At 41.9% G+C, this 23,488-nt stretch overlaps 1 protein-coding gene across 1 annotated transcript in view; it reads left to right on the forward strand.

The window, feature by feature from the left end:
• The first annotated feature begins 10,124 nt into the window (after positions 1 to 10,124).
• Positions 10,125 to 23,488, forward strand: part of ABCA1 (ATP binding cassette subfamily A member 1) — a 111,613-nt gene continuing 98,249 nt past the window's right edge. The window contains exon 1 of the mRNA XM_006088067.3: positions 10,125 to 10,390. The gene's annotated coding sequence lies outside the window, so the exon portion shown is untranslated. The remainder of the gene's footprint in view (positions 10,391 to 23,488) is intronic.

Raw genomic sequence — 23,488 nt, forward strand, 5'->3', positions numbered from 1 at the left:
ATCTATACTTGTTTACATGGAAAATTGTCCATAATATTTAGTGAAATAACAGTTTACAAATAGCATATATGGTATGCAGTTGTTTTTAGAAATGAGAAGTATATGTCTAAATATATATATTGATTTATAGAAAAAAATTCTGGAAGAATGTACATCAGACACATTAACAGAAGTAATCTCTCGGTAGTGGGCTTTTCCTCTTTATACTTTTTCATACTCTTTTTTGTAAATACCTTTGTTATAATGTGAACATTTGATTATGAACATGTATTATTTATATATTTTAAAAATTTATTAAAAAACATGCAAAGTTTGAAGGTTTGGGTTTTAGACCATACAAAAATTTTCTCAAGTCAAAGCATTATTCAAATGTCAGGCATACCCCAAAAGTATCTTGCACAAATATATTATAAAAAAGAGCATTTAGCTGTGTATTTCTAGGACTGCTGACACCAGCAATATTATTTCCACTGTTTAACTTTTCACCTCCAATATGTGTGGGTTACTAACACTTCCTCATTTTTGAGGAGTTGTCTTTGATATTTAAAATGTAACTCTTGGGCCAAAGAAATATAACCTCAAGGTGTTTATAGGGTTAAAAAAATAAAAGAATGTGTCTTGTTTAGCATAAATTATGATTAAATGCCTAGGTGATTGGGAGGATAAACTAGAAAGGTTATCTATTACTAAATTTAGAAATTATGTCCTGATAGATTTGATGGTTGATTTAAATATAACTTCTTGTCAAGCATCTGTTTTTAGAATCAAATTACTATGACTCTACAGTTTCCTTGAAGTCTCAGTCTCACATTTCTGTTTGCCTTTGCATGGGTTTAAGTAAACGAGAGTGTGAAACTGCAAAGTTAGATTTCATTGTATCATATTTTATATGACACACTGGTAATTTCATAGAAATATGAGGTGACAAACTAATTGTCTGCAGAAGAAATAATTGCCATGATCTCATTGAATCTTAGGTCATTCAGAATTCTCTCACAAACACTGGAGATTCATTTGGGAATGCTTTTGTCTTCCCAGCTGCCCACATGTGTTTCTGGCCCATCTCTTCTCCAGCTTTGCCTTCTTGCCCACCCCCAGTGGAGTGCTGCCTGTTTGTTAAGTCTTGCTTCCTTTGTTTATCTCCAGGGTTTAATTTAATAAACAAGGAGTCCTGGATCAAACTCTGGGCTCTTAGGGGTTTGGATATATTCTTTGGTCTCCTTTTTAGTTACCAAAGAGAGTGTTGCTTCTGACCCCTTTGACTTTTCCCTGCTGGTTTTACTTGGCCTTTGGTACCAGTGAAGGGTGACTTTTTGAGGACTTGGTATTGCTTTTATAGAGGTGGTAATGCCTTTTGTTGCTTTGTGACTCGAGTTGTGTTCAGTTCCAATCATAATGGCATGCCTTTAAAAAAAAATCAAATTCAAACTAGCAAAAGTAGGCCCTAGCCGGTTTGCCCCAGTAGATAGAGTGTCGGCCTGCGGACCAAAGGGTCCCAGGTTCAGTTCTGGTCAACGACACCTTCCTTGGTTGTAGGCTCCTCCCTGGCCTGGGCCCTGGTCAGAGCTTGTGCAGGAGGCAACCAATCAATGTGTCTCTTTCACATTGATGTTTTTCTCTGTCTTTCCTTCTCTGTTCCACTCTCCCTAAAAATCAATGGAAAAATATTCTTGGGTGAGGATTAACAACAACAACAAAGCAAACTAGCAAAAGTAGTAACTCAGGGTTACTATCTTTAAGGAAAGATGCGATTCTTATGAATGCAGAGATGAGAGTTCAACTGTATCGTAAAAGGACTCGGCTAGGTTTAAATCTCACCAACACTTAGGTAAGTCAGGCTGTCTAAGAAAAACAGGTATTCATGGAGACTGGGACAAAATGCAAATGGCATATTCCATCTGGGGAGAATTTCTTTTCATGTCAGATAATTGTTACTCTGTAGAAATAGGCCTCCTGTGGACAGGTCCCCCCATCTTTCTAATAGAAGCAAGAAATAAAGATTTTTGTGTGATATTTCCAATATTGTCAACTATTTCAAATAAAATTCCAATATACTTTAACCCAAACGATGAGTCAAGAGAGCTGGATGCGACCACGGGCTGCCAGTGTGCACATTCTGATAAAAACTAAAGAGCATAAACACTGGAGTCCAAAAGCAGGGTACGGTGAAGGCTGTTCCAAGGTCAGGACATAATTCCTGTGGTGAACTTTGAGGCACGTCTTCAGTGGTTTTGCGTGTGCAAGTGACCGAGCAACTGGTTGTAAGAATTAGAGCCTCACCAGCCTTTCTAGCTCTCGGAGGAAGCCCCCAGGGCTCTTAAGCAGTTCTGGGGAGGGGAAATCTCAAGAAAGAGATATTGGACTTCCTGCTAATAGGCAAGTGGGGATTTGAGTAGTTAAATAAAAGAATAAAAAGAGATATGGCCAATTATGTATTTGAACTCCAAGTTGATGAAGTAGTTATATTGGTTAATCGAATTGAAAATATCAATTTAAAAATCCACAGATTGGAATTTTGGAAAGAAGCCATATTTATTAAGTTATTATTGGGCATTGAGGAACAGTTATATTGTTGTTTGGGGTAGTAATAGTAATGATAATAAATTGTAATAATAATAATAGCTGTCATTTATTGAGCACTTATTATATGTGAGGCACAGTAAAAGCACTTCACATGTACTAATTCATTTAATACTCATAAGGTAGATTCCATTATTACCTCCATTTGATAGATGAGTAAACTGAGGTCCAGAGAGGTGAGGTGACATGTCTGAGGACACACAGCTACGTTACATAAATAAGGAATTTTCACTTAGCAGTGGGCCCTAGGATTGGTTAAAAATCCTTTCATTTTATTTTTTAAGTTTATAAACGTACCCAAAAGTTCTAGTTGTCTTAATCATTTTCATCTCTCCACATTCTCTTCTGTTTTTCATTACTGTATATACATTCTTCTAAAATATGATAGGGTTTACTGTTTCCATGTGGTAATTTATGGTTTGCCTTTCTGCAGTTGTAAATTACCTCTTCCCACTGCTTATCTACAAACTTTGTTCTGAATGCCATTTTTTCTTAGCTAAAAAATAGCATATGTTTATCCCAGAAATTTACAAAACACAGACATGCATAAAAATATGCTTTGAACCCCACCATCCACAAAAAAAAAAAAATAGCTGTTAACTTTAGATGGGATTCTTTTCATTCTTTCCTATGCACATACATTCAGTTACAAAGAGTAGAAATATACTACTAATTATTTTTACCAAATAGAAATCATATATACACATAACTATAGCTTTACTTTTTCTATTAACTTTTATCATAAGCAGTTTCCCATATCACTACCTTTAAAAATATTATTTTTATTTTTAATGACCACATAGAATTTTGTTATGTGAATTTATCAGTTTACTTTAGAATTTTCATGCTGTTTGATGATTAAGTATTTTTTAAATGTTCACTTTTGCAGATAACATAGTGACAAACATCTTGAACATAAATCATTGACCACATATTTGTATCTTTCCTTAGCATAAATTCCTCCAGGTAAAATGAGTGGGCCAGAGCCTCTTAATGCATATTGCTGAGTTGCCTGGCAGAATGTTGGGCCAATTCACATACCACTGGCACCCTCAGTTTTTGTGATCTTCATTTTTATATCATTTCCCTCTTTCTTTTACCTCCGATTTTACTTCCTTAGATGTCTTAGGAGTAGACCCTCCCTTTAGCTTTCTTTTCTCTTCCTAGTAGCGTGTCCAGGGCGGCCCACTCCCAGTGGTAAGTAGACAGATATAGGGACTTCCTGCTGAGCTCTGCTGGGTAGTGGAGTCAATCAAGAGGAAATCAGCATTAGGGTCAGCTCTGTGGGCAGCCCCCAGCCTCTGGGAATGGAACCCATTCTCCACCAATGTACATACTCAGGGGTGATTCTGCACGTGTCGGTTTCTGGGACACGTGCCCAGCTAAGAAATTGCTCAGATTTCACTGGACATCAGTCACCGGGAGTATGGCAACAAAGGAGGGAAATGAAGGCCTGCTTCCATGGTGTGGTCACAGCGCAGCATCTGGGCAGTTAGTCTTTGAGGAGGCAATGCATTCTGTGTAGACACATTGCAGAAGCCATGAAGGGTACTGGTAGGAGGACAGAGCAAAGACCCGATACAAGAGCCCTGAGGGGAACCACAAAGGAAGACCATGCTACTCTGAAGGAATCGTCCCCAAAGTGCTGAAGGAGAAAAAGAGAGGCTCAGGGCCTAAGAAAAAAGGGAAATCTGGAACATTTTCTAGGATTTCCTCTCTCTCTCTCTCTCTCTCTCTCTCTCTCTCCTTATTCTCTTATTAATATGTTGGATAGAAGGAAAGCTCCTGGCTAAGAAACAAAACAATCCCTCATCCCAGAAATCACAGCCAGGAATATGAATTCTTAACAAGTGTCAAAAAGCATTCTGAATAAGGAGAGAAGAATGCAGATATATCACTTCTGTTATAAGAAATGCTTGTGTGTTTTTTTAATCCACAGAGTCCAATTATTTTCTTTTCAAACTTACATCTATTGTTACACTTACTAATGGATCTGAGCTGAGGGTATTATTTCTCTATTAATTTGAATAGCTAAAAAATATCTGTGATATTTCTCTCCCTCTCTCTTACCTACCTTCTATCCCATACTTTCCATCTAACGGGGAAGTGGTTTCTATGTCCTTTGTCTTCTCTGTCCCTTTGCCTCGTGCTTCTAGGGTAATAAAATACAGCGTTAGTTATTTAATCCCATCCATCTCTTCCAATACACACTCTTAAACAGGAGGACAGGGTGGAGATGGGAAGGATTTCCAAGCAATGGGAAACTATAGGAGCAGAGACATGGAAAGTTTGTGGAAGGGGGGCTGGGTAGAAATGAGATAGGGATGTGGGGCCTACAATTAGTCTTCAAAGGCCTCCAAATGTCATATTTGCAAAGGTCTTTGTAGGTTTTCTTAAGGAACTTTGAGGAACCATTTCTTTTTTTTCCCTTTAAATATATTTTTTATTGTTTATAGTATTACAGATATCTCCCATTCTCTCTCCCCCACCCCCACCCTGAACCATTTCTTTGTAAGCAATAGAAAATGATAGAAAGCTTTGAGGAGAAAACAGAATTGATTAGTTTGGGGGGGGGGCGGTGTTGGTTTGCTTAGCTTCCTTCTCCCGCCTCTGCCCCCAACCCCTGCAAGCAAAAATCGCTCCACTGTGCAGGGAAGATAAATAGGAAGGGGAAGAAACTAAAAGCAGGCAGGAACAGCCGTTTGGAGGTTACTGCTGTACAGAAGCCCAGGCATTTGGCTTGGGCTTAGGCAGGGGTAGGGGCGGGGAGGGGAGGGATGGTGGTGGACATGAAGGGCCAGATTTAAGAGATATCGACCTGACTTTGGTGCTTTTTAGAACGAGAAGAGAAGGATAGGGACAGAGAGATGAAAAGCTAAGCAACTAGGACTATGATTTCCCCCAGTCAGTGTGTGGATGATGATGTCATTAAGTGAAATAAAAACTAAAATGCAGGTGGAGGAGGGAGATTTGAAGGGAAGATTTAAAAATAAACTTGGCGTTTATTTGCAGAATATCCCGTTCAGTGTGGTGCTGGTAAATGTCAACAACTGGCTTTCTGAAAAAGGAAAAGAAAAGGAAGCCCCGATTGTGTCCATTTCCAATGGGGTAAAGAGTCCCACCACTGTCCGATTTTAAAGTAGCCCAGGGGGAGGCACTTACTGCTGAGGTGGGAAGATATATACACATTCAGGTCTTCTGAGCTGGGCTGAACCAGACTCCAGCACACTGCTGGTCCTGCTGGATCCTCTGTGCGTCCAGGAGTTCAGCAGGTGGTGAGAGCTGGTGATGCAGGGTTTAAGTGGGGCCATGGGTGTGCAGCACGTAAAAATAAAAAGGAAACCAGTGTCGGGGGACATATGTATATAAGGAAAGAAGAGTCAGGAAAAGAGCATTCACAGAGAGACAGGAGAGGCAGGAGCCAGATTCCGGCAACAGGCGAACTAGTTTCAGGAAGGAAGGTGTGGTCAAGAGTGTCAGATACCAGAGATCAGGTGGCCTAGGCACTTAAAGGAGGTCATCAGAGTACCAATTAAGCAGGTCTTTTTTTTTTTTTTTTTGTAATGATTAAAAAATGCACTTGGACTCTTTTTAAGGAGGTCACTAATGAATTTGGACAGACCAGACTCAGTGGTGGGGAGAAGAGTTTGTCTGAAATGGGCTGGAGAGGGAATGAATGGAGGGAGTAGAGATGAAGTCTTTCCAGCAGTTTGGCTCTTAAGGGAAGAAAGACGTGCAGGGAGGCAGGTTGGTAGGATGGCTTTAAAAAAAGAGTTATAACTCACTGATAGTAGTTCAGGGGACTCTATCAAAAATTCATCTATAGTCCAGACTAATTGTTGATCCCAATGACAAGTAGAACAAACATCTTACTCAAGTCCAGAAGCAGTAATGGTTTTGAATCTTGCTTAGATGTCAAGATGGGAGTCATATCAATACAGAAGGGGTTGCATTGGTCCAATTAAATTGAGTTTGTAGGTATTAAGAGCCTATGTCATATGTGGTTTACTCCACAAGTAATGGTGATTCCTCATTTTTTAAACTTTGAACATCAATTGCTTGATGATGCATTTATGTGTCTAACCATGTATTGGAGTTAAACTGACTCAAATATGAACTGTAGGTGCTTTTACTAGTATTCTGCCGTATATGAAAGAAGGATTAATTATTATTTTTTACTTTATTTTGAGGCACCTCTCATTCTCTAGGAATGCTCAAAAAATCCTGCAATTAACTCTTTTTAATTATAACAAATTCAACTTGACGTTGTTTTTTAGAACACTTGCTTCTTTATTCTTCATTGACTTCCTGTAATGCTCTATTCTTTGTAGAGTTTCAGGAACCAAACAGAATACATACCAATCAAAATTACATGTTGTGGTGAACAGCATTTATATTTTAAACAAGGTGTATATGTACATTTATGTAGACAAGTTAACAGATATTATATATCAAAGCAATCTCCAAGGAAGCCTTAGGTAATCCCTGATTTAAAGGTCTCAATGGCATGATAAATCATGCTTCTCTGTAGCTCCATGACTTCTAACAAGGTCTTCAAGGTGACAGCTGCCTGAAGGGCCATTCTGTGATTAGAAAATGCCAGGGTCATCTCTGAACAGAACCCCACCCACCTGGGCTACATTTACAGAATCAGCTTCTCCAGAGCAACAAACAGCAACAAAGAAGGGTTTTCTTACTTATTTGGAAAGGGTCATGTGGGGTGGAGGCTTGGAGTTTTGGTGTTGGTGTTAGCAGGAATCTAAAGAGCTGGAGGAAAGTTCATGAAAGCATACTCAGGAACAAATCAACCTATGACATTCAAGGGAGAGAATTCACACTTGGAAACTTTCTCCAGGGACACATTCTCTTAGGCTCTAACTTTTGGAAGTCAGTATTTTTGTCATATGAATCTGTCACACTTGCGAAGTATGGGCTGGTGTCATCAGACTTATGTCCCTGTACCACCTGGCCAAATCATGTAGCCTCATGGGGAGCTTGGGCTCTTTTATTGGTAGAAATCAATGAGATTCATAAATAGGTTTCAAACAATACAGTGTGTGCATATATGCAACGAAGAGGTGACATTGCAGATTGTTCTTAGTTAAGAATGATCAAGTTTGGCTTTGAGGCCATTGACTTATGTATTTAGAGTCAATGGTTGTCCTCTCTCTGGGCTTTCATCTTCCTCTTGGGCTCACCTTCTTTCTCCAGCATCCTGTCTTTGTGTGATTTGTACAGGATTACTGTTACTCAATCCCCAGTAGAGCAATCTAAGGGATTACTCTTAGTGGGGGTGTTCTTGGGAACCATAGCCTTCAAAATTCCAAAAGGAATAATTTGGTGATGGAATTTTACACGCTGTGATCAGTGGGGGGGCACGGTGTAGGGAATGGAGAATCAGAGAGACATAGTCACTCTCCCCAGATCACACTTGAAATGGTAACACCTCCTCCAGGAGCTTTTCTTTATATCTAGAGGGTTAGAGAGATTGCTTCTTTTTTTTTTCTTTTTTAAATTTTTATTTCAGAGAGGAAGGGAGAGGGAGAGATAGAAACATCAATGATGAGAGAGAATCAGCTGCCTCCTGCACGCTCCCCACGGGGGATCCAGCCCGAAACCCAGGCATGTGCCAGATCTGGAATCGAACCGAACCGTGACCTTCTGGTTCATAGGTCAATGCTCAACTATTTAGCCACTGTGGCTGAGCCAGAGAGATCTCTTAACTTTTGCTAGACCTGGAGTTTTATGAGTTTGGCATGGGAAAACTTTATAGGCCATGGCTGGTACCTGAAAATGACATTAATAGTCACCTAATAACATCCTAAAATACCATTCTTTCAAGGAGCTTAGATGAACAAAATTCATTTTCAGAAAACCCCGGTGAGGCAGGGAGAGAATACATATTTTCTCCATTTTACAGATGAAGAAATGGAGGCAGAAAGCTGTGGATCATGTGGTTCGGTCAAATGTGACCCCAGAACCCAATCCTCTTAGTCAGGATTGTCCTTTCACCCAGGCAAGAGGGACCTCTCTCCTGCACCCTGAGCTTCGGAAGGCTGGGCTCTGGTCCTTCACAGACTCCATCCCTTCCTAAGTGTCAGCAGCCCACAGTGCCACGGGGCCATGACGCCAGAGTTTTGGAACCCCACATTTCCTTGACCTTCAGGTCCCAAAGTGCACTTTCCAGGGTCTGCATGGGCCTCCTCACAGGTGCATGCACCTGAGCTCAAGTTGTGGCCTGACTGTATGCACGGAGGAAGCTTGTGCAGTGGGGGGTCCACATGCATATACTGGAGGCTCTTCCGGAATATGATGGAGCTGAAAGAGGGAAGAGAAGGGGTCTGGGGCAGGCTCTCGCATTCCACGTTCCTGCCAAAACTCAGATCAAACCGTGAGGAGTCTGAATATGAACCTGCCATTCCAGGTTGCTTTTAAGATTTGATTTATGACTTAAATATTTAGACATATAAGTATGTGGGCCTCCACTTGAAATCTTGCCTCTGCCCCTCAAATGTTACGGGCGGCGATGTTGCCCTTGACTGTTAAAAGCCAAAGTTAGAGGAAGAAGTTGGAGATCTGGGATGGTTATATAATTTTACACCAATGGGAGTCTCTAGCTGCACTTTGCAAATCTGCAGAAGCCAAAATACAAGCCTTGTGTATTTATCCCTGGGCGCAGAGCAATACATTGGAAATAAAAAGGGGCTGGACCCATGGTTCTGTCCTGTGGGCTTCCTTCCTCCCCCGGTTTAGCAAGACCCTTTCCATTGGCTTTTCCTGTGACCTGGCAGGCCCAGGCTGGGAATCCCAAAGGCAATAGGTTGCCTAATTGAATATCAAAGTCAGGGTTTATGGTAGAAAAAAAAAAAAAGAGAAAACAACCAGTCAATTCCAGAGGACTGTCCGCACCCTAAGCTTTTGAAAGGAAAGAAAGACTAGCAGTGGTTCTCAACCTTCTGGCCCTTTAAATACAGTTTCTCATGTTGTGACCCAACCATAAAATTATTTTCGTTGCTATTTCATAACTGTAATGTTGCTACTGTCATGAATCGTAATGTAAATATCTGATATGCAGGACCGTCTTAGGCGACCCCTGTGAAAGGGTCCTTCGACCGCCAAAGGGGTCGCGACCCACAGGTTGAGAACCGCTGGACTAAAGGGTTGTTGTCGGGTGGCTTTCAGCCTCGCGCTCCCAATGGCCCAGGAAAGTAAGGGGAAGAAAGCAGTGTAGAGAAGCGATGTCCTCTGGGAAGGAGACAGACAGCCTCCCAAGCAGTCCCAGGCCCCGCGTTTCCGGCTTGCCCTTGGCTGCCAGGCTCTGGCTGGGTCGGGGGGCGCAGACCGAGGGCCCGGCGATGCCCGCAGCACCTCCCGAACCCCACTTTTCGCCCGCAGCCTTGCGGGGAGCTGCGGGACATCGCCCGTTTAAGGGGCGGGGCGCGGCTCCACGTGCTTTCTGCTGAGTGACTGAGCTACAAAAACAGAGGCCGGGGAAGAGGGCGGGGAGGCAGGGAGAGAACAGGCTTTGACCGATAGTAACCTCTGTGCTCAGCGCAGCCGAATCTATAAAAGGAACTAGTCGCGGCACAAGCCGGGTAATTCCGAGGGAGACAGAGTGGGGCCGGGACCGCCGAGCCGAGCCGAGCCGACACATCTTCCCCCGGGCGCGGGTGGGCAAGGCAGGGGTCGCCGCAGCACCAGGGCCACCAGAGCCCATTTCTCGGGGCGCTCTGCTCCTGCTCTCCCCCTTCTCCAGAAGGGTTTTTCAGGGAGTGGGGAAAAGAGACGAAGACACAAAAGTGGAAAACAGGTAAGAGGCTCTGCAGTGACTTAGGCGTTCTTGTTTGGTTTCGGGGCTGAGGAGGCTTCGGGATGCGCTGGGATTCGGGGACTTTAGTCCGGACCCCCACACCCTCCACCTCTTGCATTGAAATGGTGCGGGGGTACCGTAAATGTGGGGATGTCGTTCTAGGACGAGCTCTGGCGACCCGAAGACGCGGCGCTGCTGCTCTCCGGGCTCGCCCTGTGGTGAGCCCGGGGAGCATCTCTGGGCTTGGAGACCCGGGCGCAGTACCTCAGGGGCAGTGGGTTGGGGGGCTCCTGGTCCTGCTGGGGGCACTGCTGCCGGAGTGGGGAGAGTGACGGGTCCTGCACCGAGCGCCTCCCTTTGTTTGGAAGTGCCCGGGCCGGCTAGAAACGCCTCTGGGTGCGGGTCGGCGGGCGCCCACCAGGATGAATGCCTACACTTGGTCCCCAGTCTGTGCTTTAAGAAGCTGGTCTGAATTGGGCTCTGACCCGGGGGTCCGCCCCGTGCGCCCTCAGACTGGATGGCGCGTTCTTGTTCCCGAAGAACCTGCCCGGGAGGCGTCCCAAACGGGGTCTGTGGTGATACTGCTCACTTGGTTTGACTTGGGGGTCCTGCTCAGTCTCCGTGCGCTCACCGGAGCTGGTGTCCCTGGCGCAGCGGGACGAGCTTTATTCTTTTAAAAAACAGAAGATTCAGAAGGAGAGCCTGCACAAACCTGGAGCTGGGGTGCCCATTGCACTGCGCCCCCCGCCCCCGCAGTCTTCCTGCCCTTTGCTGCTAGTCTCTTGGGGCAGCCTAAGACCGGGCATGGATGGAGAAGCCGGGGCGAGATGGTGCAGAGGAATGACCGAGAGTAACCCCGGCGGGCGGTGCAGAACTGAGAGCTGCGCGCCTGGGCTGGGCTGCGCGGTGGGGGTGGGGGTGGGGGTGGGGAGCGCTGGGCCCGGGCTGCGGGTGGCCCCGGGGGACTGGCCCGCAGCGCCTCCTGGCCGGGTGGCTAGGGAATTGGCCCTGTGGCTAGAGTGGGGCCGGGCTCTGCAAGGCATTGTTGCTAGCGGGCTCCAACTGAGATCCCATGAAGGAGGAAACCCTGGGGGTTCAGATGAAAGCCCTTCTGGTTGTTTTTTGTTAGAATGTTTCCTGACTCCCAGACCTCGGTCATTCGGAAGGTTCTTGCGGCGTGGGCCTGTGCCAGGGTGTGTGTAGGTGCCTTTTTTTTTTTTTTCCAGCAGTTATTAGACGAAAGGAAATAAACAAGATTTTTTTTACCCTTGTCTTTTGAATCATTTAAAACCCAAGGCTTTTCAGTGACACCTCACAAAGTGAGAGGATGGTATATACATTCATGTAATAGAGGACAAATTTGATATTTAAAAAAAACACACAACTTGTTTGTTGATGAAAATCAAGTCATTTTCTAAGGCCGGATCTCCCCCTCCCCCTCCCCCTCCAAAAGGACCACCTCACAAAATTTTCCAATTTCAAAAGCTAAGTTTTGCTGGTTCTTTTAACAGTAGTTGGGGGCCCCAAACCCAAGTTTTGATCTTGTTTTCAGACAAAACTTAAATCTCAACTAAAAAAGTGCTATTTCCTCATAAGCACTTTTATTTCAGTCCATTTTTCTCATACCTACCACAAAAATAAGGGAGACTTCTTTCTTTTGTTCATATCATTCTGTTGAGACACTTCTCGCAAATCAAAGAAAGTGTGAAAGCATGGAAAAGGTCTGGAGTAGAGCCTCTTCAGAGAGTATACTCATTTCCAAGAACAAAGGTTCCAAAGTCAGCCCGTCCCCCAGATGCTCCTATAGATAGAGCATTAAAATAATTCATGACGGAGAATTTGGAAAACATTGGCCACACAGAGCAAATCGGTATCTACTTGAGCAAAAACAGTAGAATCGGAGTGACCAGCCTTCTTGATGGCCACAGTCCATAATGTAGTCAGAATAATTCGTGAGCCCCCTCGCAAGGACAAGCCTGACATATTTGTAAAGGAGACACCAGTGATATGTGTGTCTCCCCTCCGGATGAGCATTTGAAATCTCAACCCTTACAAGTATTTTGATTTACATATAAATTAGAGGCCTGTAATGGACACCTGGCACATTTTGACTTAGGGCCTGGTTACAGTTCATGTGAGACTGTGATTAGTCTAGAATTGGGTGATTAGGGTTGGATTGTTTTAAACCTTTGCTCTAGGAAGTCTCAATGTTTACATTATTAAAAATTAATGAAACCGGATGAAACAGCGGCACAGCTTTTTATCTTCTGTAGTATTTACCTTATATGGAGAGAAGTTGGCAAATTTTTCCAGTTAAATTTTTTAGGGATCTTCCCTCCCATAAAGCAAGTTGCTTGTGCTATATTTATAGTGATTACAAATTGTTAATATGTACATGATTTCAACTTTTAGCTCCTAAAATAGTTAGATGGACATTGCCTTAGACCAACCGTGGGCAAACTACGGCCCGCGGGCCGGATCCGGCCCGTTTGAAATGAATAAAACTAAAAAAAAAAAAAAGACCGTACCCTTTTATGTAATGATGTTTACTTTGAATTTATATTAGTTCACACAAACACTCCATCCATCCTTTTGTTCCGGCCCTCAGGTCCAGTTTAAGAACCCATTGTGGCCCTTGAGTCAAAAAGTTTGCCCACCCCTGCCTTAGACTCTTTAATTATGAACCTTTTGGGTATCTAGAAAATACCAATAGACATGTGGTATTTTTCTATAATACTCTCAAATTCAAATACATTTTTATTTACTACTGGCTACTTAAAGAAATAATGCATGTATAGTGCTCCTTATGGTCAATAACTCCAGCATCAACTTTTAAATGATTTTTTCTGAAAATTTGTTTTACTTAGCTCTTCTGGGAAAGGGCCTATACTAAAAATTGAGACCCTCTTCATATCTGCATGTAGCAATAATCATAAATGCCAAACTTATTGCAGTGTTTATTTAATAGACATTTAAATAGCACTGTGTGCCAAGTACTGTTCCAAATGCTTTTCAAACACTAATTTAATCTTTACAACAAACTGACTTATCATTCCTATTTTGTAGCTTAAGAAACTGAGAGGCTAACTTACTTGACCCTGACCACACATTTTGCAAGTGGCAAACCTAAGATTTGAACCTGACCAGTGAGCTCAAGTTCTTTGACTCTCACACTAAGCAGTGAGGTCGTACAGTTTCGGCTGCTGCTGGCAGAGGACTTTCCAAGGATGCTCACTGTATTCTGGTATGTTCATCTGCTAAGTCCTTGTCAGAATCTACAGCCTGTATCATATTTCCCTTGTTTCTGAGTGGGCCACCCAAATTCTCTTCAGCTTGTTGGGACATTGGTTGCATAGGGATTGCAACACCATGGAAAGAACAGACAAGATTTGCTCAACTCCAATTCTTGGTTTAAAATGAAAAGTGAGCTATTGCTTCAGTCAAATATTTGTGAGTAGGTATATGATCTCAAAATGTTTCCTTGTGCAACACACAGAAAATGGAAAGGCAGGGTATTTGGCTGTGAAAGTATAAGGAACAGCCTTGGCTGGTGTGGCTCAGTTGGTTGGAGCGTCGTCCCGTGCACCAAAAGGTTGCATGTTTGATTCCCGGTCAGGGCACATATCTGGTTTGTGGGTTTGATCCCTGGTTGGGGTGCATGCAGAAGGCAACTGATCAGTCTCTCTCTCTCTCTCTCTCTCTCTCACAAAAGAAAAAGGGATTTTTAAAAATTGCTTGTAATACAATAAAATTCCTGCCTGTTGTATCCTTAATTGTGTTGTGGGTCATTGAAATAAGCTATTTCTCTGTTACTACCATTACTGTCTAAGAACCAAATTGAGCCTTTTCTTAAGACATTTGTCTCTGAAAGTAAATACAATTTCAAAGTCTACTTTATAAAAGTGAAATAGGATGGGGAATGGTATAACAAGTTAGAAATAAACTCTTAGAAAACATTTCTTGGTCAAAACATTTATAGTGTTGATTTATTGTTTGCTAGATGTTTTATGCATTTTACAGGTGATAATTCAGTTCATACTCATGAGAGAACCACATGAGGTGGGCACTGTTATCTTCCTTTTACGAACTGAGGTATGGACAGGTTAGGTAGCCTGATCATGGAGATTGTAAGTAGTGGAGCTGAGGTTGCATCCCACTCAGTTTGGCTCCTATGAATTTATCAAGATCAGGGTAGGGACCTGTCACAATTTCAATTGAAGTTCGGACTAGAGGCAAAGAGGCAAAGAGTGATTTCCCTTTTCATTTTTCACCTGAAAATAGTTCCCTGCATAGGTAACCCGCATAGATGCTGATAGAGAGGTACGCTTTAGAAGTATTTGAAAGCAGAGAAGGAAAAGCTCCTATGTAAAATTGTTTTCAGATAGAGCCTTCTGTTACTCTGCATTGAGATGATAAACTGTATTAAAGAGTGTTTAGAATGAGGCTTGGATCCTAAAACAAAATAAACTTTGAGATCCTGTCTTTTTTCATTTTGAAAACCTACTTTAAGATCTTATTTAAATGCCCATCCTTCCCATAAACTCTCGTGGATTCGCTCCTTGCCAACAGAGTTAAAATGAACCTATCCCCTTCTCTTTTACTCCCATAAGTTTGGGTTACAGCACTGTTCATGTCATGTATTTAATTGTGTTTTGATATCATTAACATTTATTTGTCTTCCTTTTGAGTGTATACTTCTCCAGGAGGAGGTCTTTGGTTCATTCTCCACAGTCCTTAATTCAAGCCTTTTGATATGGGATATGGAAGATGTTCAATAAATGCTGACTTGAGCGAGTCAAACAAAGAGAATGGGAAACTAATGTTTGTTTTCTATATTGTAAAAGAATTAAAATGATGGGATAATTATAGAAAAAAATTAGAAATAGAGTTGTTGGAGAAATAACTGTAGTTAAGGTTAGGTTTACGATTGAGAAATTTTAGTACATACTTAAATTATCTAGGCCTGCGAACTTTGTTAGAACAAACAATTCCGATTCCATTCAGTTTCATTTCTCTTTTTGAGGCAGCTGTGATTTGAGATACTTTCACATTCATGTACTCTGATTTGCACATTAATTTATTTTTAAAATAAGAATGAGATAATTCACCAAGTAATTTAGAATTTAAATACTTTTTAGAAACCAAAATAACCTTTATGAATAGGACCTTTTATTCAATATCTATCTATCTATCATCTATCTATCTATCTATCTATCTATATGTGTTGAAAACTCTGCAGCATTTTCTATGCCAAATCCAACTTCCAAGAAGCACTTGGAAGTTAAAGCATTTCATCTGTCTAGTCCAGAAGTCAACATATTTTATGATAACTGTATTTTGTATGGGACATTTCCTCGGAAGAAAGAATTATATATATATCATTCAGTCAATGGTTATATTTAATAGGTGAAAATTTTTTTATTACCTTGAGAATCTGATGAAAGTTATGCATTCTGTCTTCAGAAAAACTATACATAGGCATGTACACCCCAAATTTTACATTTAATTACTTATACCTACAATCTTACATATAATTATGTTTTGCATATAACCCAGTAACCTACAAAGGAACCATGTGACCTTGGGCAAGTCATTTTACTGTTTTGAGATTTAGGTTCTAGGTTTTTAAAATAAAAGAGGCTGAAGTACTTGGATTTTAAGGATCCATCCCTTCAGGCTTTTACATCCTCTAACTCTAGGTCTGCACTTAGGAAAAGGGAAGCTGATCCTTTGATTGGAGCTGCCCAGAGTTGTGGCTTGAGGGACATTAGTGTAACAGCTTTGAAAGATAGAGGGGAAACATCCAGGGAAAGCATAAAAGTATTTCCCATGAGAATAATGACGGAAGAAAGGAAGATGGTGGGAGGAGAGGAAGAAGGAAAGAAAGTGGTTGAAATTGCCTATTTATGTGCATTAGGTGGCCACAGACTTGAGTCATAGGACCAGAAGGAAGTTCTCCTCTGAAATACAAAGGAAGGAGTTAGTTCATCTCAATAAATTTCAATAGAGCAAACATGGTATAGCGAGACATTGTTCTTACCCTCGACTCACCGTTTGGAGAGTCTCTGTGGAATAAAATGTTTTGGGCTCTCCATCCTGGACATCTCCACTTTGGGTATATGTTTTGCTTCTTAAACTTATATTGCAGTCTTGTTAAGCCCATGTGTGATAAAAAGAAAAACTGACTCCTAAGACTCATTCATCCTCCAAGAAAGGAATGTTAATGTTCATCCTAGAGAATTGGATTAACCTTATAAGGATATTTCTAAATATCTGACTCATTGAGGGTAGCTTTTTAAAGCATTGCCATGAATTTGTTGTTTCAGAAATCATAATAAATTAGGACTAGAAGGAAGAAGAAGGGAGAAAAAGAAGCAAGACTGGGGTGGGGGGCATGGGAGGAGAAAGGAGCTAAGTTGTTTGGGTTTCATATCCTTATCTACACTTGCTTTGCAGAATTCCTATAGGATGCCAGGTTGGGAATAATTGTTTTTGCCAAGAATCAAACCAAGCTGGAAAGAAAACAAACCTGCAAGGGTATGGCAGCTTGAAATGGATTGGCTCTGGTATTTAAATGATACACATTTGCCATAAAGGGAACACTGATGGTGGGAGCAGCCTTCCTGGGAAAGGCAGAGAGGAAGTGAATACTCAGACTAATGAGTGTAGATTGACTTGTAGCCCTTTGTCCACTCCCAGGGGTAGGTCCTTGTGATGGAGGTGGCAGTTCATCTTTGCTGGGGTGAGGTGTGATCTCTGGTACCGGAAGAGGGAGGGAAGAGGGAGATAGAATATTTAAAATAAACATAATATACATATAAAATACATACATTAAATGTGTTAACATACAAAAAAATGCCATTGAACCAAAATTCATTCTGCTCAGCAAATATTTTCAAGCACTATATAAAGTACTAGTTGCTGAGCCAATGCCAAGACTTTAAGGATCTGCCACCATAATGACCTTTAGCTTGGCATTCAAGGCTCTTTGAAATAAGACTCTGACCATTTTTTGACAGCTTTGTTCGAGATTGTGCGGCATACTGGAGGGAACTGCACCTGGTTTTCTCACTATTGATTAACACATAGTATGGCTCAATAAGTATTTAACTAAATCTTCCTCTATAGGTTTTCTCTGATTTCTACCTCAAGAACACCGTCTTGGCCCCTCGTTGTTCTGGAAACTCACATCCATCCTCAGTGGTTGCTTCTGTTTGCACCGTACCTTCTACTCATGCTTCTCACTGGCTGAAGTTGTACCCATCGAGCATGGGTAGATGAGAGCCCAGTGTGGACTAGGTCTTCCCCTACATTCCTCGTTTAATCTCCACTGTAACCCTGAGATAGGCAACAAAGAAGCCACTCAAGTTATTTAAATTGACTCTCATTTTTGTAATCACCAATACATTTCTTAAAGTTTACTTTATATTGGTCTTCTAAATGGAAACTGGTGTCAGTTGTCTCAAATAGAAGATAATTTAAAAAATAATTAAAATAAAGACCACATTATCTTTTAAACAAACTATCTATAAAATAAAATTGCTTTCCGAAGGCACTGGCTGGCTGAGACTTGCTCTTACTTTGTTGAGCAGGGAAACTAGCCTGTGCTAAAGAGGTGTGGAAGAGAAGACCAAACAAAACCTTTCTCTTTAACGTGATAACATTTTTATAAAGGCTAAAGAAGTGCTGAAAAGAACAGAATTTTCTCATGATGTGATTCAGTGTTTAATTCTGTGCCTGTCCATCTCCTAAAATTTTCTAAGTACTCCTTAAATTCATCTTGTATAACTCTCCTGCATTTGGGGAAATACTGAGGTGGCCTATTTTTCAGGTGGTGCGCTGGATACAGTGAGAAGCTAAATAACATATTCATGGTTTACGCATTTCGCTAATGGAGGATTCAACCTCAGGTCTGATACCCAAGCTCCAGGCAGTTTTCTTAGACTCAGAAGATCATCTGGTGCAGCCTCTTTGTCATAAAAATATGTTTTCTGTTTTGTGGCTCAAAGTGGTAGAACGAGTTGCCTAAATTCACTCCTCTTTTGTGATGGACTGAAAATTAAAATCTTGCCCTCTTGCCTTTTTAATCCAGGCTTCTTTACACCAGAATTTTGGGTAATATTATAATGTCCTTTTAGAAGAGAAAAAAGAAATCATCTACAGAAGTCTATCCTTCTCTGCTTAAAATGGAGCCCAAATCCTTGAATATTGGACTGGCCTCATTTATTTATTCTTTCTGTCGGTCCAATCTGAATCTTAAGGGGTTTTTCAACCTGATTTTTTCCTCCCAAATAAAAATTGCTCTTTGGCTGTAGATTCTAATTGGAAGGAAATCACAAAAGTCTTGAACGTTGAGTCTTTTCTTAGAATCACTTCCTTTATGCAAAAGTGCAGAACTCTTATGTTAATTTTGGCCAGATAAGATTAATTGTGATACAAGGCCGGATTTTTCCCCCCCTGTTTTTAACTTTAGTGATTGTGTTAATTGTAGTAAGGAGCTTGAGTTCAAGATAAAGAAAGCCTTTGGTCAAATAGTGTTTTTCAGTTGTCAGCCCTGTTTGCAGGATTTGTAAATTTAGGGGTATTGTACCATTTTTCCAGTTTCTGACTCTAGTCACATTACACATGATCACAACATGGTTTTCTCCTCTGCTGAGCAAATGGAGGGTTTTCTGACACTTGGTTCAAATGGCCTCCATTAAGGGGAGTGGACGTGCCCCGGAGGCTTCGGGATACGAGCTCCACGTGGGGACTCCCTGGTGCTCACCTGATGTAATCACTTAGCACATGGTCTCTTGGGAGACTGAACCGTTTGGACTTTTAGATGCCACTATAAAACCACAGTTGAAAAAAGGAGGCTGTCAGGAGTTCCACCCCTGAGTGTCCTTTCATCTTTCCTTGAGCACTTATGAATCGGGCACAGAAAATGTTTGATTTGTGAACATCTCAGTGATAGTAGCGCTTTCTAGAAGGCATACTCAGAATCATGGTAATATTGGAATAAAACAGATCTATTTCTTTTGGGAGAATCCTCCCAGACTTCAAATAATGGAGTTCATATTACCAGTATTTTTTTTTTTTTAAATAACTAACATCCATTCATTTTTGTTTTTCAGAATCACAAGTATGTGGATTTAAACTTGTGATTTTATTCCTCTTTCTTCTCTTCATTTAGCCAGGCAGCTGGCAAAGTGGTTTGTTTTGGTTATCACAGAGGAGTTCACTTATCAAGTTGGGAGGGCAGGGCTAGATCCTGTGCCCCTCTGACTGTTCTGGAACCCTGACTACATTCTCATCTACCTCACCAGGCTGCAGAAACAGAGGTGTCCGGCTCACATGACACATGCCTGCCCTCCCCAAGAGCTGGCTGGTGAAAGAGGACCTTCTGAAAAAGGTTGATGGGTTTGGTCATAGACTCCATGAACTAGAACTGGATAAGAGCTCAGAGATTAGAGAACTAGTTTGGGCAAAAGTAAAGGGAATAAAGTGTTGAGGTAGAAAACTTGTACTCAGGTGTTGATATGCTTCATGAAGCCAGTTCTTGACTTGAGCCTATGATGTTAGAGCTCAGTGTTCCTGACCAAGGCTGACGGTGCTGATATTCGGGTTGAGCTCCTAGAGGAGATGCTCTTATTAGCATGTTTCCAAGGGCTCTAGAACCTCAGTCCAGCGAATTGCAGGCTCTCCTTTGCTCACGTGCAATCAATGAAAATGAATGTCCTTTCCAACAAATTACAGCCGCTTTGAGGAAAGCCAGATGACATGCACTCCTGCCTGAACTCGTGTTTCTTTGAACACAGCTGGAAAATTTGTCATGGTTTTAGGCTACCCGAACCTTTACTTTGAATGAAATTTCTGACTTGTTACTGTAGTGAACCTATTTTTACTATTTTCTGCCATCCCTGTGGTCTGACTTCTGAGGGCTTCATTCTACAAATGTTTGCGGAGCACCGAGTCCTCCTGGGCACTGGGCTCAGCGTGGCAGAGGATAAGAAGATGCTGAGACACTTTAGCTCGCTGCACTTGACTCACAGTTTAGCACAGCCGTGGGCAAACTACGGCCCTCGGGCCGGATCCGGCCCGTTTGAAATGAATAAAACTGAAAAAAAAAAAGACCGTACCCTTTTATGTAATGATGTTTACTTTGAATTTATATTAGTTCACACAAACACTCCATCCATGCTTTTGTTCCAGCCCTCCGGTCCAGTTTAAGAACCCATTGTGGCCCTCGAGTCAAAAAGTTTGCCCACCCCTGGCAGGTTAGCAGGGAGCAATTGATACGTTGGTGCTCTGGAGAAGATTATAGGGAGAGCTGAAAAGAAGAAGGAATTATAAGGCCAAATAGGTAATTGACATAGAGGCGGGAGGAAGTAGGGTGGAGAGGAACACCCAGGTGCTGAAGACTGGAAGGAAGGAGGCAGTGTGCCTGCGTGGAACCTGGGGGCTGACTTCCATGAGTGTGGAGGGAATAATATGAGTGAGTGGTGGGAGCCCCCAAAAGGGGGTATTATGGTAAAACAATGGCAAAAGTGGTACTAGAACACCAGGGCAGTGGTCGGCAAACTCATTAGTCAACAGAGCCAAATATCAACAGTACAACGATTGAAATTTCTTTTGAGAGCCAAATTTTTTAAACTTAAACTATATAGGTAGGTACATTGTTATTAACTTAATTAGGGTACTACTAAGGCTTAGGAAGAGCCACACTCAAGGGGCCAAAGAGCCGCATGTGTGTTTAGTACCTTCTGTGGACAAAGGAGATGGAAGAGAGATTCCTTTAATAAACCGCCCACTCCGCGCCCCACCCTGGATGAGTGCTTTCCCTGTGAAGTCAGCTGCACTAATCTGCCGTTTACTGGAACTGGCTAAATGTTTTATGTGCATTACTAGCTCTATTGTATGGAAAGGATACAGGGGTTCAGAGTCCCTAGGGTCCCAGAGCTGCTGAGTAGCAGAGTCAGGATTCAAACCCAGTTTTCTCTGACTCCAAAACTGCCCTTCTTTCTACTGGGTCAGTTAATTTAAGAAAATAAAAAGAGTTAAGAATGTTTGGGGGTGTTTGCTGCATGGTTGTAGGGGGGCACACGAAGGGGAAAGCAGTGGAGGGATTTGGGTTTGTGTGTCCCCTAAATCCTTTGCGCTTTTCTGTAAAAATAAACCCTTTAGACTGGAAGACGGCAGTATGTCTCAAGACATTGACCCTCTAAGAGATGTAAGCCAAACAAAACAATTTTTGCTGATATAGTCACTAAGCCTTTTATCCTAAAATTCTCTTGGAAAACCTGCCTGCAACAGCAGGGAACATTATCCGATCAAGTTTTCCTGTGACTATAGGGCTGTGGGTGGAGTCTTGCTGGTGCTTCTATAGCTCAGGGTGTTTGACCAGTAGTTCCTTCTCCGCAGGTCCCACTTTTATTTTGGCATTTTGATTGTGGTTGAAAAGTTTAGAATTTTTACTTTCTATGACAGGTTGATTTCTTTTCTAGGGGAAAGGTTCTTTGTCCTATGTTCTGCGAACCCCCAACCAGGGAAAAGGCAAATGGCTGTATTGTTTGCTGAAGCCCTCCTTTGAAGGTCACTGTGTGTGTGTGTGTGTGTGTGTGTTCAGCGGAAATCAGCAGGGGGAAGAAGGGCTATCTAACCCTTTGTTAGAATTTCTCCATAATTCTACAATGAGACAAGAACTGGGTTACAGCCCAGATTTGCTTTCAGAAACCTTGGCCCTTGGCGGTTTTAGAAGTCCCGAGGCTGTTTTAGCAGGTAGAAACTGGAATGTTGAGTGTTGAGTAGGATCTTTGGTTTTACAAATGTCAGTGACATGATAGGAGTAGACTTAAATTTTTTGAGTCTCCTTTAAAATAGAATTGTTGACGCATGAGAAATTAATGCGTCTCAAAGGCCAGTTACAGATTTCTACAGTATTCGTGGATCTCTTCTAACTTTTGGTTTTTATGTATTTATTTCATAGCCCTCATTTTGAAAATTAGCTATTAGCAAATAATTTTGTCCAGGAAATTGAATAATGTATCCCAGGATAAAAGAGGAGTGTGAAGTTATCTATAAATGTATTGCTACTAATAACCAAGTAGAGGTGATGCATTTGGTAATTTCAAAGAAGTCCCTCTAAATTACAGAGTGCTGGCATTGATTAAATTCACTGGATCTATATTATTTAACTGGGTAGTGCAATAGCAGAGTCAACAGAATGGTTGCATTTTATTCTTGGAGGACTTCTTATACTCATTGCCTCCTCAAATTTGAGTATTTAAATGTTATAGTTTAAGTAGAATAAAATTCCATGGTCTTTCTGCAGGGTTCTAGGGGCCTGATGGCAACTGAGGGCAGTTTTACTTAAATGTGGGTCTACAGGATGGTTGGGAATGTGCAGGGGAATTTAAGGGTTAGTAAGGATGACCTTAAGGCTAGAGAGCTGAAAAGCACCTGGAGGCCAGAAAAGTTAAACTGAGGCAGTTAAATTAGCCTCCGGCTTAATAAAGCTGACAAGTAAGGGGGGGGGGAAATCACAGGATGACTGAGATCCCCACCGCCCAGGCCATGTCTTCAGTCATGGGCGCAGTGAGCATCTTCCAGCCTGGTCTTCTGACTTTCAGTTACCTCATTAGCCTGTTTCCCGAATGTGGCTATATGCTCAGACACATATGCTCAGAGGCTATGAAAGGACAAACCTTTCCCTAAGCAAGCACATCTGTTGGACTTCCAGGACCCTCCGCACCTCTCTGGAGATGAGATGCACAAACATCTGTAATTTTTGCTTTTGCATCCCCATCTCGTGAGTAGGCAATCGGTTGAGCTTCAGCACCAATACATTTTCAGTTTGTATGTGATATGTTAAATCCTGCCTTACATCTCTCTCCTGCATGTAGGTTCCTGGTTAGCTGTTTATTGATAGAAGGCATGTAGGAACAGTTCCATCAAGAGAAATACTGATAGATGTCAGAAATGTCAACTTCTGTCTCACTTCTGGTAACCATCTGGAAATTTGCCTGACAGAGAAGAACACACACACACACACACACACACACACACTTATTAATTAATCTTGAGTTTCGAGAAATGGCTCTCATAAAACCACTGTTT

Source organism: Myotis lucifugus, unplaced genomic scaffold (assembly GCF_000147115.1).
Source record: "Myotis lucifugus unplaced genomic scaffold, Myoluc2.0 scaffold_43, whole genome shotgun sequence".
Taxonomy (NCBI): Eukaryota; Metazoa; Chordata; class Mammalia; order Chiroptera; family Vespertilionidae; genus Myotis; species Myotis lucifugus.